At 44.5% G+C, this 6,000-nt stretch overlaps 1 protein-coding gene across 1 annotated transcript in view; it reads left to right on the top strand.

Moving 5' to 3' along the window:
* The first annotated feature begins 487 nt into the window (after positions 1-487).
* cdh11 (cadherin 11, type 2, OB-cadherin (osteoblast)) overlaps positions 488-6,000 on the top strand; it is an 87,068-nt gene continuing 81,555 nt past the window's right edge. The window contains exon 1 of the mRNA XM_059359291.1: positions 488-958. The gene's annotated coding sequence lies outside the window, so the exon portion shown is untranslated. The remainder of the gene's footprint in view (positions 959-6,000) is intronic.

Below are 6,000 nucleotides of genomic sequence, written 5' to 3'. Positions count from 1 at the left end.
TTATGTGATGTAAACGCTTCTGCCTTATATACAAGACATCTTCAGTACAAGTCATTAATAAATAAATGTGGTTCTCTGAAGCCTATAAATGTTCTATCACATCCATGGAAGTCAGAAGTGGATCTTCTGAGATCTTATTCAACATAATAGTTTTATTTATCATCTGTGGTGCTACAACCTATTACAGTCTCAGGACAGGCTATTTAAATATTGTCTTAATAACAAAGTATTATAGGCTATGATATCTATAAAAAGCACGAAATACAGAGAGAAGAGAAAGTCAGAAGAGAGAGAGGATTACTCTAGTTTCCAACGCCCTCCATCGGCAGCGACATATCTCCCTCCCTCCCTCTCTCTCCCTCTCCCTCCCTCCCTCTCCCTCTCTCTCCCTCTCCCTCCCTCCCTCTCTCTCCCTCTCTCTGTCCTCGCTGCTGCTGCTGCTGCTGCTGCGCGCTCGTTCAGTTTCCCTCACACCGCTTCCGAGGCTCTTGGAGAGAGGACGGATAAACGGCGCTGACGGTACCGGATTTGATACCCGAAGGAGGGAGGGATGCTACGGTGATTTCCCTCTTTTCTCTCCCGACACCCACCACCTCCTCCTCACCACCATCATCACTCCACTTCATTACTTCAATCTCGGAACCTTATCAAGACGCACCACTGCTGTCTGTCACCTTTTTTATTCATCTTTTAACCCGCTTGGTTGGTTTGGTTGGGTTTTTTTCCCCCTCTGCGCACCAGCAGGATAAAAAGAACATTTTGGGGTTTGTTTTTTTACCACCTCATCTCCAAGCCACTGAAATACAAAAACTGGGGTTTCAATCAGTGGATGTGTTGGACATCTGATAAAAAAAAAAGCAATACTTGTTGAGAGAAGTGATCGTTTTCGGCTGGCTTGTATGTATTGGGGGAATTTCCTTGGAGAGACGGGCTGCGCACGGAGTTTCTCACTTCCAAGGTAAGGACCGCTCGAGTTAAAGGACTGGGATTCTGTCGTTGGTTCCACAACACTGTCCCATTCAACTGATTTTCCCACCAGTCTGCTTCTCTCTCCTCTCGCTATCTTGTGCGTCTCTTTCTGCAGAGGCTTTTTAATGAGCGTAAAACAGGCGAAGTGAAATGTTGCGGTTCCCGGGATGCTGGGGAGATTCTGGTTCGCTTCTGGATTAATCCAAACACAGGGCTGTCACACAGACAATGCATATATAAAAAGGTCACTATGAGAGGATGTCGGACTTCTTTATGTTTGAGCAAATAAGGAATAAGCCACGAGAACCCCACAGAGCCTTTGCGCATTAGCGATGGTCCCAGAATCTGAGTGTATTTGTTGTGCTGCCGGCTGTAACAGTGCTCACTTTCTTCGGGCCACTGGATGACGGTTGGACTTGTGCGGTTTTCACAAAACACAGACTGTTTTCATATTTCCAGCGCAGTGTGTATCGGCGTCTGTATATTTATTTTGCGCTCTTTTGGTGTGTGAGAGTGCGGGTCTGCGAGCGAGCAATTTGCGTGCGCGTCCGACAGTGTGTATCAGCGTGTGTGTCTGGCCACGTACAGAGGCTAATCTCGGTGTAGGCTCTCTTTCGCTGTCTCGGTGCCTCCCGGCGCCTCCGCGTAACGGCGACGCACAACTTTTCTTTGGATCCCCGTCAACATGATGTGTGTGTATGCTTCACGGTCAAATCGCATCATTGTTAAAGGGGAGCAACCACTTCAGCGATTCAAAAGAGAGGAACGGTGGTTACTTTTGTGACAACTATATTTGGCCTTTTTTCTCCAAGAAAGCGTCCTGTTCAGTCCATAAAGAGTATTTTTACAGTTTAACGTCACCCTCTTCCTTTTATTATTCTCTTTATTTCCCAGCCGTTTCTCCTTGCAGGGCTCATTATTGCTTTATGAAATTAAGATCTTGAAATGTGAATCCCTAAAGACTCCATACGGTTTAGTATTCAGTCCATTTGAATACTTCAACCGGAGCTGCGTCCTTGCCCTTTCCGTGTGCGCCAGCGCTGGTGAAACTGCATAAAAATTGCATACAGATCACTTGCCCGTAGGGTCATTCAGGCACATTCTGCACTCAATTAGGTCCGCGCGTTTGGCTCATCGTCCCTGTAGGGCCACATTAGATCATTTTTTAATTGTTGCACATACATCTACAGAAAAACGTGTCCTTGCTGGTTGAGTGTGTGTGTGTGTGTGTGTGTGTGTGTGTGTGTGTGTGTGTGTGTGTCCGTCTGATATGTATAATTATGGATGCATGGAGTACTGAGCTGCTGCTGCTGCTGCTGAGTCGTTTTCAAGGGAGAGTAAGTGAGATATCGGTGTATAATTTGGGCAACTGCAATTCCGCTGCGTTTTCAATGGGGGAGCAGAGAGTGAGAGAGAGGGGAGAGAGAGAGAGGCGTAGACTGTAGGGCTGTACAGTCTTTGGTATTCATGGCACAGCTCAAGATTGCTGCTCTCAAGCAGGCAATAATCTCTCTCACTCTCCACCTCTCTCTCCTCTGTCTCCCACACTGTTGCTCTATGAAATGTCTCCCCTCTCTCCCACCTCCTCTTCCTCTCCTCCCCATTTCGTCTCTCCCACTCCTCTTTCCTCTCCTTCTCCCATCTCTCCTCACCCCGCTCTCCCTGACTCTCTCCCTGTTCAGTCTTGTGGGAGCCATTGAGAAAATCATTTGCTGTTGTTGTATTTTATTCGACTGGGGGTTCTTACCAGCCAGGCTTGGCTGCTTTGCAGTGCTGTTTCTTGCAGTTCCTTTAAAAAAAAGAAATAGAATAGAAATATGCACAGAGAGGATCGTCAGAGGTAATAGCTCTTGTTTGTTTAACAGAAAAGGGTTTGTAACTTCTTGTGTTACACCACAGACAGAAAGCTCTTTTAACTCCGTTTTAGTTTCCAGTGTTGGAACAGTGATGCTGTGGTCTTTTGTCCACATTTCCTTATTATGTGGATACTTTTCAGACAGCACTGTGCTGTGGATATTCGCCCCCTGCATTTTGCTAATTAGCCCACAGAACAGTCAACATTTAAGAGAAAAAACACAGAATTCCCCTCTTTTCTTTGTTGCATCTGTGAGTTTACTTTGTGGTTCAGTGGCCAATCAAAGGACACATCACAAGAAAAGAATGTCCCTAATTTCTCTCATGCTGAATTGCAGCTTCTCATGTTCGACTAAGCTCAACATCAGAGCCTTCTCACTGTGGTTCCACTAAGGGATTTTTATAAAATAGCAACACAATACTGCCCAATTTATGCTTCAGGATGTTTGCTTAATTTCACTGATTAATTATAGCTGCAGCATTTCAGTGGTATAGTAATTCAGTTTGGATAGAGGACAAAGGAGAGAATCAAGAGAAAAGAAAGAGGACCCCGAGAGGAAATGAAGGGAAGCAGAGACGCAAAGCGGGCAGGCGATCGGAGGAGCACAGCTGAGGCGAAAAAGAGCATGACTCCTATCAGAATATGAGGAGGAGGCGGGGGGAGCAGAGGAGGGCAGCGTGACTTCTATCAGCAGTGTTTTTCATCTCACTCTTTGAGAGCCACTGCTGTCTGAGCTGAAACGAGACCTGCAGACAGAAACTGCTTGTCTTCACTTGGCCATCTCAGGAACATCTACAGCTCCCTTTTCACTTCCCACAAAGTGTGTGGTTTTGTGTCTGGGAAAGTGATTGTATACTATAAAAGCAGGACAGGAACACAGAATCCCCTTGTACTGGTACATCTTTGTGCTATTTAGGGTGAGCGATATACAGAAACCTGGCTTGGATGACAGATGAAAGCGGGGTGGGTGAGGTATCAGATATTTCACTGATGTTCAGCCAAGAAAATCGCACAGAATGTGTCACAGAAACGTCGTCACATTTGTTGTACCTGTCTAAGCAGTTGCAGGGCCTGGCAGTGGAAAATAATGTGCTTCATGGCTGTATTGCTTATAGTTTGTAGACATATAATTAAACCTGCGAACATGTATTATCCTTCAGCTATGTTTGAAAAGACACAACTAGGCCAATGAATGATGTATTCAACTTAAGTTGCACACTCTAATCAAGGTTGAAGATAGCACTGTGTTTATGAGGAGTATAGAATAAGTAGAAGAGTCTACCCATCTGGTTATAAAGGACCGGGGGACTACATATTGATTTTAGTTGTAGACATTTCTCTATGCTCCATCTTTTACTCTTGTCATATTCTTTACATTGACTGCCTTTGCAGACAAGAGCATATGCATGTCAGGGTTATGGTTTATACATAACACGTTGATATGCTTCTGGCTTGTGGTTTATACTTGTAAAGCTGGCTTTGACTGGCTGTGAGCCACTTTTATAGATTTTATGGCCAAAGTTGTGTTGAATTTTCTACATTCTTGAAATGTGGAGGATTGAATTTTGAAGAAAAAGAAGGGGGAAAAAGCCTCGCCAACTGGAATGACTTTAAAAGCAACTGACTGCAAACACTACTGACACAGCTCACCAGGGAGGCAGCGAGATAGAGGGATTAATTTATTACACTGTAATCGTTGTATTTATATTTAATTAGGCGCCAGCTGCTCCATTCTCATAAATTGTGGCATTGTAAAGTTGCTTCTTTGAAACTGTGAAAGAGAGGCTGGAGAGAGAAACAGAGGGAGATGTTGAAGATGAGGCAGAATTCAAAGAGGAGATAGAAGGAGAATGAATGAGAGCGGTCCTTTTCTAGGCGACGACAGAGGGAGCTGTTGTGCTTCGCTGCAGCCACGACGGCTCAGCTCTCTTTTTTCTTCTTTCTGCTCTTTCTTCCTAATTCTTTCCAAATCTCTTCCTCTCTCTGTTTTTCCTACTCTCTCTCTCTCTCACTCTTTCTCTGAGAGGGCCAGTCAGAGAGATGGAGAGGTTGTTAGGCTCCCCAGGGATGCAGGATTCAATCTACGCACACACACACACACACACACAAACACAGTCTAGTCTGTCTGGATAAGCATGTCCACCATGACTGGCTTCTGTTACCTTAAGATTCACATTACCTCCCAGAGAGAGGGAGAGAGGGGAGGAGGGAGAGAGAAAGAGGGGGAACAGCAGTAAAGAAAAGGCGGGTGCTGAGGGAGAATTGAGTCGTTTCTTCCCTTCTGCCTCTGCAATGTTTTGTTTCACTTTCCCCCGGACCCAGGGTCCACGGGTTCGATAGAAAGCAGAGTGAGGATAACAGACAACTGGTTAAACCTCAGCCTCTGTCTGTCCTCTGAGCTCTCTCAGCTTTTCATCTTCATCTCCCCATCCTCTTCTTTATTCAAGCCAATACACTGGGAAGCCAGGTAGATGTTACACTGATTTATAATTTCCTGTGGCAGTGTGATGGGATTATAACTCTAATCTCTTGCCTCAACCAGATTAAATGACAGAGTCTGTAATTAGTGTTTTTGACCTCTAATCTCTTTACTTGCCCTCTTGAGGGGAAAAAAAGACAGTGGCTGATTTGTTTGCATTTAAAGAGCGGTACGCTGGATGGGGGGATGATTTCCTGGGTATCGGTGCGTGTGAGGAGGACTGAGGCAGCACAGGTGTTCACTGTTGTTGACACAGTTTCCTGGCAGTATAATGTCCGGGGTTTAGTTTCCTAGGCCTCTAAGCATGGAGTTTGTATGTTTCTTTTTCTGGTGCTCATGTGTTTTCACTTAGTTCGCCAGCACTCCACATTCCATTGATGTGAAAGTTGGAGCACATGATCTGGAGAAGCTATTTTAGCCACGTCTTCAAACAAAGGTTTTAATTAATCAATGCAGTCAGACCATTAGTGCTGATTATTAATCTAAAAATTGTCTTTTAGTCCATTTTTGACAACATTTTAAGTAATTTCTAGTTCACTAAGTTTGGCAAACATCCTATTTTCACTGTAAACCACTCAGTATGTCTTGATCTTTCAATACGTATGTTAGATGTTACGCCATCTTTCCAACAATAGTGTGCACAATGGCATCAACGGAATTATTTTCTATCTATGATTTTTATCTTTTTAAGGTGTTT

The sequence above is a fragment of the Centropristis striata genome, chromosome 20, assembly GCF_030273125.1.
Source record: "Centropristis striata isolate RG_2023a ecotype Rhode Island chromosome 20, C.striata_1.0, whole genome shotgun sequence".
Taxonomy (NCBI): Eukaryota; Metazoa; Chordata; class Actinopteri; order Perciformes; family Serranidae; genus Centropristis; species Centropristis striata.
This window is presented reverse-complemented; position numbering and strand designations above follow the sequence as displayed.